Source organism: Myotis brandtii, unplaced genomic scaffold (assembly GCF_000412655.1).
Source record: "Myotis brandtii unplaced genomic scaffold, ASM41265v1 scaffold131, whole genome shotgun sequence".
In the NCBI taxonomy this organism is placed as follows: Eukaryota; Metazoa; Chordata; class Mammalia; order Chiroptera; family Vespertilionidae; genus Myotis; species Myotis brandtii.
Window position 1 is genome coordinate 6006378 of NW_005354632.1, and position 11557 is coordinate 6017934.

An 11557-nucleotide genomic window follows, 5' to 3' on the forward strand; every position below is an offset into this window, starting at 1 on the left:
GGCTCGGGGAAGCCGCAGCCCTCCGAGGGGTGGCCTGCACGCTTCACTTAGAAGCGGATCTTCGTCTGCAACTGGCAGCAAGTGGAAGGATTGCAAACCTTATACTCCCGGAGACCCGCGCGCTCCGAGCGGTCCTAACTCCCTCGCGCTCGCTCGCTGCGGCGGTGGCGGCTGCTGCTGCCGGGGCCACCGGGGCCGCCACTCCAGAACCTCAGGCTGCGGAGGCTGGGGACCACCTGCCTATAGCCAGACCCGCCCTGCGACTGTCCGCCAGAGCCTGGCTTCCTGGGACTCCTCCTGTGCCTGTCACTTATGCCCTCGCCCATCCCATGGCTCACTCCTGGTTACCCCTCCAAGCCTTGCCTGAGCGCATCCCTAGCCCCTAGCAGGGATGGCAACTGTTTCAACCAACAATTCCCCTGCCCAGCCAGCGCCCCTACAGTGCACGCCTAGAACCTCCTCACTTAGAAATTCATGCTCCTTGGAGAAAGTTGAAGTTTGGGGGGGGGGGGTGCATTTCAGGCCTCGCTGCCTTTCCCAAGACGGGACAAATGCCCCCAAGACTTTATTCACGCCAGCTGGTGGGGGGGGGGGGGGAGGGCTCCGACCTACCTGAAAAAACTTTATTTACGCCAGCTTGGGGGGGGGGGGGAGGGCTCCTACCTACCTGGGATCACTCTTAGCTAAACACTAAGCCAGCAACAACACCAAGACTTAGAGAGGAAGATATTGTGATTAGAAATAAGACGATTGCCTAGGCTAGGGGAACGCGTGGGTCTCAGACCTCCATAGGCATCTCAAAACCCAAAAGAAATCGGCGCTTATACTATTTCTACTCCAAGGACAGTGAGCAGGAAGGGAAATTGGGCAGATGAGAACACCAAGGCAGGCATGCGGTGGTTTGACAAGACCTGTGTCCCTGTGGGCCCGGATCTGGGGGAATACATTGTGGAGGGAGCTGTTCTGCATGTCAGTGGTGCTTAGACCTGGGGGCAGCTCCCTGTCCAGGATCCAGTGGGGATGCCCAAGGCGCAACAGGGGGTAAGCAATGGGCAGCCAAACGTGAACACCTGGTCACTAATTTGGGGCCCGCATGAAGGAACCCAGCTAAGAGCAGAGGCAGCTTTTTTGCTTCGATGACTGGGGGGTGAGGGGGGGCGTGATAACAGAAGGTGCCTGGGGGAGAAGGTCTGAGCCTGTAGCCAGACCCTCCTTGGCCCTGAGCAGCCAGGGAGGAGGCAGGGATTCTGGGCACCTGGGCCTGAGAGGTTCCACATCTGAGAAGCCCAGTGAGTCCTCCCTCCCTGACTCCCCAGGACAGGAAGCTGGAATTCCCCTGCTTCTCCCCCTACCCCGCACCCCACCCTCCACCTCTGTGCTTAAGGACCCACAGCACACAGTTCCTTGCAGGGCTGAAACTAGAAGGCATCCTTGGCCTTGGCCATTCCTGGCTCCTCACCTGGTCACCACCCAGCCTCCTCTAGGGTTGAAATACACTTGTTAGATGGAAGTGTCACTCAGCCCTAACCCTCCCTTACAGCCCCTTTTCCCCAGCCAGTCTGTTCTGGGGAACCAATGGGATTTGAGAAGCAACGCCCACTTCCCATTGGGCCCTGGCCTGAAGCTCAGAGCACTCCCACACAGCAGCCACCCAGCCCTCAGCCTGACCCCTCCCTCCTGTCCTTGTCCCTCAAGGCAAGAAAACCCCTTCTGAATTTTCATTCTCGGCTTTATCTAATCTTTTTAGGTCTTTCTCCAGGAAAAAGCAAAGAAATGGATTCGAGGTCTGGAGACTCCCTTCTGGGATATACCAAGGTCCTGGTGATACTGGTTCCTGACCTGGAGAGATGTCCCCTTTCTTCTGCCAGAATCTTGGCCTGCCCCTTCTCCTCCTCCTCCTGCACTAAACAGGCCTCATTCTAGGGCCCCTCGCTGGGGTCAGGGGGCAGACATGGGCCCCCAGGAGCCTGACCTGTGAATGGGGTCCCTCTCCAGTTAGGTAATTTATCACGTCTGCTCTGCTATTTTCACAGACTCTGCAAATCACCAACTAAACGTGTGGCTCTCAACTCTGGGCAGGAGATCAGAATCCCCAGAAGAGAATTCTCAACATTGACCCCCCTTCCCCTCTGAGCCTGAGCCCTCCACCAGGGAGGATGCGCGGGAAGGACTCTGGGTGGATCCAACATTCTCCCTTAAACCGAGACCCTGTGGACTCGCATTCACATACCAAACCGGCTGTCTGCAGTTGACTTTGGCACATTTGTTTCTATCATCCACACCCATCAGGAATTTACTGTAGATATTTTCTGGGCATCGGGGAAAATAAGGTAGGACAAACTCACTTTTCCTATCATCCTTTGCTTCGTCCATCTCTATGTATTAGACTTTCTTTGGAAAGAACGATTTGTCTGGTTTTACTTAACCTTTCCACTCTACTCTCCCCCTCCCCCTTCAGAGGAGAACTGCTTGACCTTTGGCTGCCGAGCTTTGGCTGGCTGGTGTCCATGTGTTCCTCATTCTTCTTCAACTTAGATGCTCATTTATTTGTAATCCTGTTAGGTCTCTAACTGTTGTTCATTTTTCTGAGTTATTAGCTGCTTAAAAACCTTCTTTGTGGAGATTTGGCAGGGTCCTAGAAGTACTTGTAACGTCAATCTGCCAAACTGGTAGTGGCGGCGTATTTGCAATATATCTGGTCCAAAAAGATGCGAGCCTTCCTGTGAAGACTGTAAGGGACTTGATGTAAAGTAGGCAGGAGATCAATGTTCGTTGCAGGTGGGAGTAATTTTTGTCCATTCCCAGGATTCGGGTCTGGCCTCCTTGGTAACAGGAACCAACTCCCATGACATTAAATGAAGACCCAGATTCGGAAATACCCAACCCAGGGACAAGTTCTCTTTGGCCAATTATATACAGTGTGATAGATGCTTCTTATGCCTGCTGCCTGTGCCCAGTAGAAACATCCTTGCAGGCAGTTGTTCAAACTTTTAGCTTGTTCTTGTCTCCATTCTGTGCTTGGGGACATGTTTTATCACAGCGCCACTAGCGGCATAGTTTTGACAGGCTTTTGAAGTCCTTCCCTAACAGGATTTCTTCATGCTTCAATATTTTGACACTTAAACCTCTTACAAGCCCTAAGCATCTGGTCTGGGCTCGATCCCTGGGCTACCAAGTACTCTTACCTTGACATTTTAAATGTATGCAAGTAGCAAGCATGCCCAAGTGAGGTATAGCCACAGCCTCATTTAGTTCTTCTGTGGGCCACTAGCGGATCAAAGGACATATTGTTGAATAGAAGAACATCCACATATTGACTGTTACTGATTCTAGAACATGAAGGACAGCAGATGGTCTAAGCCACTGATAGCTGATGACTGATGAAGGCAACGTGACTATTAGCAACCATATATGCACTGTGTAAAACAGTCTGAAAATAATAAAATTGACTGCTTGGTTACAATAATATGTTTAAAAAGCAGAAATGTGGGTTTGTGTTTTCTTTTAGGAGAACGCATGCTAACCTCAAAGATAACCTTGTTTAGTCCAATAGTTCATGTCTCTTTACTATTCCAACGTTATGACCCTAGAAGTGTTTGTGAGAGGATAGTTTTTTTTTTATTTTTTGTTTATCCTATCTCACCCAGAAGAAGTTGCTTTTTAATTTTTATGCTTCCAGAACATGTGATGCTTTTATTTTATTTTTAGATATCTTTATCCAACCAGTGAAATTGGTCAAAATTATGACACCCTGGGCTTTTTCTTTTTAACCTATTTTAGTTTTTTTTAGACTCAAAACCACAAAATGAATTCAGTAAGCTTCTACAAACTTACATTTTGTTGTGCTTGGTCTGTCTAAGATCATTAACATTCTCCTTGGGAAAATAAAAAAGAGATCTACAATTTAACTAGTATGCGGCTGAAAACTTCAGTCTTCGCAAATCAACAGCTGTGTAGATCTCCTCACATGTAATTTTCATATTTTCAGTTCCTCTCCACCAACAAAATCAGCAGCCTTTTCAGACTGAGATGGGAAAAAATATGAGGGAAGATTGAGTAATACCCCTTGCCTGACTTTTAAATCTTTCCATCAATTCCACCCAGTGGTTCTTCAACTCAAGTCAGGATGGACCCCAGGCCATCTGCCGGGAGCTGTCCGAGGTGCTGGAGGCCACGCAAGCACTGGAGTCAGAATGAGCACCAGCAGGCTGGGAGAAGAGAGTGGCAATGACCGCCGTGCATTTTTAACGTTGTACTCGAGACTGCTAAAGGCAAAGGCAGTCACAATGGTCAAGCTAGAGACTCCTCTTGTACCCAAGATGAGGCGAAAAGGCACAAACTCAGAGGATGGCTCAGGGCTGCAAAGATCTCCATCGGCCACTGGTCCAAACGCCAGTCGAGGGCAGCCCCTGCCACAGGTCCTCGCACTGTGTGATAAATGTGGGCAGGATGCAACAATGCAGAGCTGAAACTCGGTGAACCACCTCAATGACAACATCTGTGATGAAAGATATTCCAATAACAGAAACGTGGCAGATAGAGAAGAAACATCTAAGATCACCACGGTGCCATTGGTGTGACGTGTACTCTACACAGGTGTTTCTCTCTGCTTTTCTGGACTTCCTGCTTCTGGGGTTAGGTTGAAGCCTGCTGTTCTGACATCATTACCGTTTTCCTGATACCTGTGTAAAGGGAGACTCAGGAAACTGCCTCTCTCCTCAGCCACTTCCCTGAAACTCTATCTGCCCCACAGGTCCAAAGGCTGAGTTTGCCATAAAGGAACAGAGCTAGACAGTCAGTGCCCGTGTGCCACGGTGTATATAGTACCAAGATGCTGCAGCTGTCCTCATATTAAGAAGTAATGGAGAGAGAGGGGAGCTGAGTGCTCCTCGCTCAGTGAAGGGTGGAGAGGCAGACACCCAGACTTCAGCCATGAAAACATCTGAGACCATGAGAAGTTTAGGCCCTTCAAACGATGTTCTTTAGAAAATCCAGTGAGGGAGTAGAGTTCCAATAGCCCTGGGCTCCCAGCTAAGACGCCTCCTTGCTGTGTGAACGTGTGTCGGTCACTGTGCTTCTCTGGGCCTCAGCTACCTCATCTGTAAAATGAGGACGGCCTTAGGGTTTGATGTCAGCTGGCATTACTATTGTACTGACAGCATCGATTTTTGTATGTAGATTTCATTTCTATGCTTTGCTGGGAAGTGTGCTTAAAACTCCTTTGCCCATTTTAAACTTTGTGCTACCCCCATATTTCAGAAAAGATTTCAGGGCACTTACAGGAGACCATAATATTAACCAATGTCACCCCAATAAATTTAATTTAAAAAAAGAGAACATAAAATATGACTCCCCCTCCCCCCCCCTGAAAGCAGCAGAAACAAAGGACAACAAGAAATAAGGCTTAAAACACTTTTCATAATGTCCATGCACACTTTCCCCCTAAGCGGCCTAGCAGACAATAAAAAAGAACAAATCTCACCATTTAATTACAGCATCTCCGAGATTCTGTGTAAGCCAGGTATATAGAAAATGTATAACTGCTCTTTGTAATAAGACCAGCCACGCATTTTTCCTGGGAGTCCTCACCAAAGAATACGATGTGATGAAATAACTTTTTTTTTACAGCCTTCTTGCCAAAGATATGAATAAACAGGGAAAAAAATGTTTCAGAGGAAAGGCAGTTGAATTTGAGACTTCAGCTGATTATCCTGGGCACCTCTGGGAAAGGCATGGATACACATGAAATAATATTTGTTTTAAGAAAGAAGAATCTCATTTTCTCACTTCGGATGTCACATAACTGCATATTTACAAACTCTCCAAATTACATCTCTGTCCCTTGTTCCAGAGTCAGACACGAAATCGAAGCCAGGGAATCTGGGAAGGCGGTCCTAGTTTTGTCGCACACCTTTGTAAGAATTCTAAAGAATAAGAGACTGGCCCTGGCTGGTGTTGCTCAGGGGTTAGAGCACCAGCCCCTGCACCCAATGGTTGTGGGCTCGATTCCCGGTCAAGGGCACTTACCTGGGTTGCAAGTTGTTGTTGTTTTCAAACATATTTTTATTGATTTCAGAGAGGAAGGGAGAGGGAGAGAGATAGAAACATCAATAATGAGAGAGAATCATTGACTGGCTGCATCCTGCACGTCCCTCACTGGGATCTAGCCCACAACTGGGGCATGTCCCCTGACTGGGAATCAAGCCCTGACCTCCTGGTTCATAGGTTCGATCCCTGGCCCTGGTGTGGCACATGCGGGAGGCAACCAAATGATGTGTCTCTCGTACATCGATGTTTCGCTCCCTCTCCTTTCCCCCACCCCTTCCACTCTCTGAAAATCAGTGGAAAAAATAAATACCCTCCCATGAGGATTTACAACAACAGCAAAGAGAATAAGCGACTGGAACTTTCTGCCTGGTGCTGGGGAGCCTCGGAGCCAGGACATCACCACCAAGGTCGCTCTGGGCGGCTTCACTGTCCCCTGGTCCCATTTTACCAAACTTGTTCAACGTGAGGCTGTGTGAAATATTAAATTCCCTCCTTGGATTGCCCTGAGAGGAACAACTCCTGAACACTTCAGGGTAATCAGAAAACAATACTGGTCAAGCTCTGCAAGGCAGCCCCCTGATAAAAATCACAATGGAAGACCCGCCCACCTGCTGGCAGTGCTCTTCAGGGTTGTTTGGGGATAGCAAAAAAAAAAAAAAAATGTTTCCAATGGAATTAGAGTATGCATTTGATGGGATGCCCTTGACACAGTTATCATGATTTGTGTTTGCCTGACTCTCATCTCTCTTTTTTAAAAAAATATTTTTATTGATTTCAAAGAGGAAGGGAGAGTGAGAGAGAGAGAAACATCAATGATGAGAGAGAACCATTAACCAGCTGCCTCCTGCATGCCTGCTACTGGGGATGGAGCCCGAAATCTGGGCATGTGCCCTTGACTGGAATCAAACCCGGGACCCTTCAGTGGGCTGGCCGACACTCTATCCACTGAGCCAAACCGGCTAGGGCTCTCATCTCTTAATTATGGTTTGTGTTAGATTTCTGTGAAAATCTCTACTCCCTGACCATAATGAGCTTTGTGTGCATCAGGACTTCGGGGACCACCTGGAATACCTAAGGTAATAGTGAAAGAACACATGGGAAATTCTCATGGCCCTGATTTCAAGTGGGGGTACAAACACTCATAATGAATAGGACACAGCTCTGTGCGCCCCTGGGAGGGAGCCTTATTCAGATGGCCCTCTGGCCGATGGGCACCAGCGTGTGTTATGCGGAACAATGTATGGCGTGGAGCTCCTCAGCCTTTGACAGCTAACCAGGACTTATGACTTGCGGTGTTATTGCAAACCAGTAAAGGTCAGCCACTGCCCAGGGCTTGGCAACACGGAACAATAAAGCCTAATTGTTATTTCGGGTTGTGACTAAAAATGATTGTCTTTGTTAGATGTAAGGTATTGGCTGCAAATTAATGATATTTTGCTCATAGTTCCGACTGGCTACCTTTAAATAATAGAATCTCAACACAAACCCAGAATTTATAATTAACGTGACCATTTGTCATGTCAGAATCATCTGATTCTTATGGAACTTAGAGAGAAGCAGACATCAAAGTTTTTTCTGCAGCTGTTCTGAGAACACCTAAATGAAATATTTTCTCACCCTCTGGTCTGCCAGCCAAAAATAGATGACTGAATAGCACAAACATCCAAAGACCTCACTGATCTGCAATTGAAAGGAAAGGAGTAATCACATTCAATGGAACACCCATGGCTAGAGTTCTAAATTCAACGCAATCATTTTTAAAATATAGTTTTCTTGATTTCAGAGAGAGGAAGGGAGAGGAAGAGAGAGACAGAAACATCAAATGACGAGAGAGAACCATTGATCAGCTGCGATCAAGCCCTCAAGCCCAGGCATGTGCCCTGACCAGGAATTGAAACGTGAAATCCTGGTTCAGAGGTCAATGCTCAACCACTGAGCCACGTCAACTGGGCTAAATTCAATATATTCTTTTTTTGAACTCACATTCTTTTGCCATTGATTAATGTGTATGGGGGGCGGGGGGAATCCTTGCAACAAATCCTACACCTGGCCAGAGCTTTCTGACTAAGTTAATTTGTCAGCACAATATGTTGGAAGGTGGGGGGAAGGGGTATCCTAAGTGATTGAAATGAGTCCAGAAAAGGAAAGGAGGAGGAGGTGACAGCCCAATACTCGGAGCCTCATCTCACTCTAATGTTCTATCACTGGTTACGAGCTTAATGGAAGGATTCTTAATGGCTTTAAATCTTCCAGGATGGCCATTAGTAATATGTCCAGATTTGGGGCTTTCGTAGAGGGGACATCATAGCCCTTGGGTCAAAAGTGCTTGGATGTGACTCTGACTCTTGCATGACCTTGACAAGTGACTTCGTCCTCTCTGGGCCTCAGTTTTTCTAATGGGTAAAATGGGATAATACACAACTCCTACAGTCCCTGAAAGGATTAAGTTAAATGGTCTCTGCTGGTAATAATGTGTGTGTGTTTTTTTAACATAAATATATCAGGCAAATCAATTAGAGAATAGATTATATGATGTGTGTTGCTTTGGATTGTTTGAAGACATTTGAAACATGTAATATTTACACTTCTAATGGAACATTTACATAGTATAAGAAGACTCTATATAAACCTTCAATATGACTAATGCAAAGTAAGTATTGCATGTACTTACCAATTATATCAAAATAAAAATTTGTCATGAGTACTTGTTTTCTTCTTAGAAAGCATCATGTCATACATATATATTTTTTAAAGACAATCTGATTTATTGGGGAATCTTTACAACTCAGTGGGTGGATCAGGTTCCAAGGCGAAGGGCACAGCTCACTTGCAGGGCCCACGAGAGGCGCCGTCTGTCTGCTCTGGGCCTGCCTGGCCTTGGCCCATCTCTCTTTCCGTGGGTGCGTCTGGGGCTGTCCCCTCACATTTGTAAAGTGCACACAACCTGAACTAGTTCTGACAGAGCAGTGTCACCTGCCCTGCAGCCCCGCCCCATCACAGCAGGTTGGGCCTCTGTCAGAGCGGCCGCTCAGCTCACCTGTCTCTGGTCCCAGCAATAAACCTGTGAGAACCTCTCCCAGCCCCACGTCAATGCTGTAAAACTTCCAGGAAACCTTCAAGGGAAGGAGCCTTCCTACTCCCCCCTTTTCTCCTTCCTCCTGGAAGGCAGACGTGAAGGTCAGAGCTGGAATAACCACCTGGAACCCTGACACGGGAGCCAGGTGTGGAGGATGGGAGCGAAAGATAGAGGACGCTGGCCTCCTGACATAACAGGCCACCCTGTGAGCCGCCCTGCTGCGCTTAGAGCAGTGGTTCTCAACCTTGGCTTCACATTAGAATCACCTGGGGATCTTTTCAAAATCCTGATTTCTGGGCCTCATCCTCCGGAAATTCTGTTTCTTTGTTATGGGGTGGGGCCACAACATTAGTAACAAAGAAACAGAATTTCCGGATGATAAGGCCCAGACATCAGGATTTTGAAAAGATTCCCAGGTGATTTTAATGTGCAGCCAAGGTTGAGAACCAGTGGCTAGAGCAGGGGTGGGCAAACTTTTTGACTCGAGGGCCACAATGGGTTCTTAAACTGGACCGGAGGGCCGGAACAAAAGCATGGATGGAGTGTTTGTGTGAACTAATATAAATTCAAAGTAAACATCATTAAAAAAAAGGGTACGGTTTTTTTTTTTTTTTTTTAGTTTTATTCATTTCAAACGGGCCGGATCCGGCCCGCGGGCCGTAGTTTGCCCAGGGCTGGGCTAGAGGGTGAGGTTCTTTGGGGTCTTCTTACGAAATCCCAAACATCCCTTAATAAACAGCTTCTATTCATGGCCCAGCAGAACCAGCCCCACACTCCCGAACTACCCTAATTGTAGTTCAGTTCTTGTAGTAAAATGATGTATGAAAACTAACTCAGAGGAAAGGTGGGGGAGGTTAGGTGGGTGGGAGGTAATCAACCAAAGACCTTGTATGCATATATGCATAATCCATGGACACAGACAATAGGGTGGTGAAGGCTTGGGGTGGGGGCAGGGTTGGGCTTAAGGGGGTAATTGGGGGGAAATAGGAGGACATATGCAATACTTTCAACAATAAAGCTTAAAAAAATAAACATAACAACTTGTTGAAAATTTTTAGATTGTTCCTATTGTTTCAATCTTCTAACTTGGAAGCATTTAATCGGTTCTTTTTCTTTCCAAATGCTTTTAAAAATCCCGAGTTTCTCACTGTTTTAACGTTACTTATTTAGTGTCACAGGGGAAAGAATCAAGGGGAAACCAGTTATACCTTTTCATAGCAAACATATTCTAGACTCTCTGACCAGTGCCTTTTTTGTTTTTTGTGTGTTTTTAAAAAATATTTTTATTGATTTCAGAGAGGAAGGGAGAGGGAGAGAGAGGTAGAAACATCAGTGATGACAGAGAATCATGGTCGGCTGCCTCCTGCACGCCCCACACTGGGGATCGAGCCTGCAACCCAGGCCTGTGCCCTGACCAAGAATCAAACCCTGACCTTCTGGGTCAATGCTCAACCACTGAGCCACGCCGGCCGGGCTGACCAGTGGGGTTTCCAAAACCGACCAGAAAACATGTTTTCCTATGAAACGTAATTAGCAAAGGCTCCTTACCCGCTGGCTTGCTGTGTTGTCCTTCCCTCCTGGCGAGCGGGGTGCCCACGGGACGGGTTATGGGATACAGTCTGAGCAGCTCGTCTTCAAAGACAGTGGCCAGCCTCGCTGGCTAACGATCCGACTCCTAGAACCCAACTGCTCCTACTGGAGGCCTCATCGGAGCAGGTGTAGCCAATGTGTGTTGGAGTGAAGCATTCTGGGAGGGCGTGAGTGCTGGAACCAGCTGCAGCTGGAACCCTGGCCTTGACACTGGCTGCCCCCTCTCCTCGGGTCATTTCCTTGACTTCGAGCCCAGGTGTGCAGGCGGGGGTGGGAACTCCTACTTCCCAGTCTGGTTGGAAGCAGCGCTTATTCCTGTAGGGCAGAGGTTCTCAACCTGTGGGTTGTGATCCTTTGGGGGTAGAACGACCCTTTCACAGGGGTCCCCTAAGACCATCGGAAAACACATGTATAATTACATATTGTTTTTGTGATTAATCACTATGCTTTAATGATGTTCAATTTGTAACAATGAAATTAGGGGTCACCACAACATGAGGAACTGTATTAAAGGGTCGAGGCATTAGGAAGGTTGAGAACCACTGCTGTAGGTGCTGCCCGGATGCGGGTTAACCCCTCCCCTGCCACAGCGCTCTGATGCACTGCCCATCGCCAGCAGGAAGGCTCTGACCGTGTTTCTGACCCTGTGCCAGGGTGTTTACCTACTTCTGGCGCCCAGAGACACGATTGGCCTCGCCCAGGAGCGCCGCCAGCAGAGTTCTGGCAGGGCTGTGCCGAACATCCCCTAGGATGCCCTTCGAGGGGCCAATTCCCTTTCACGTGAATGGATGCCTCTGCCTTAGACCCGACCGGAAGCCCCTTCGGAGTGAGCACGGAATGCTG

The 11557-nt window shown here is 47.7% G+C and overlaps 1 protein-coding gene across 1 annotated transcript in view; it reads right to left on the reverse strand.

Annotated features, from left to right (window-relative positions):
* Positions 1-402, reverse strand: part of NTNG1 (netrin G1) — a 202783-nt gene extending 202381 nt beyond the window's left edge. The window contains exon 1 of the mRNA XM_005860123.2: positions 99-402. The gene's annotated coding sequence lies outside the window, so the exon portion shown is untranslated. The remainder of the gene's footprint in view (positions 1-98) is intronic.
* Between the last annotated feature and the right edge of the window lie 11155 nt (positions 403-11557).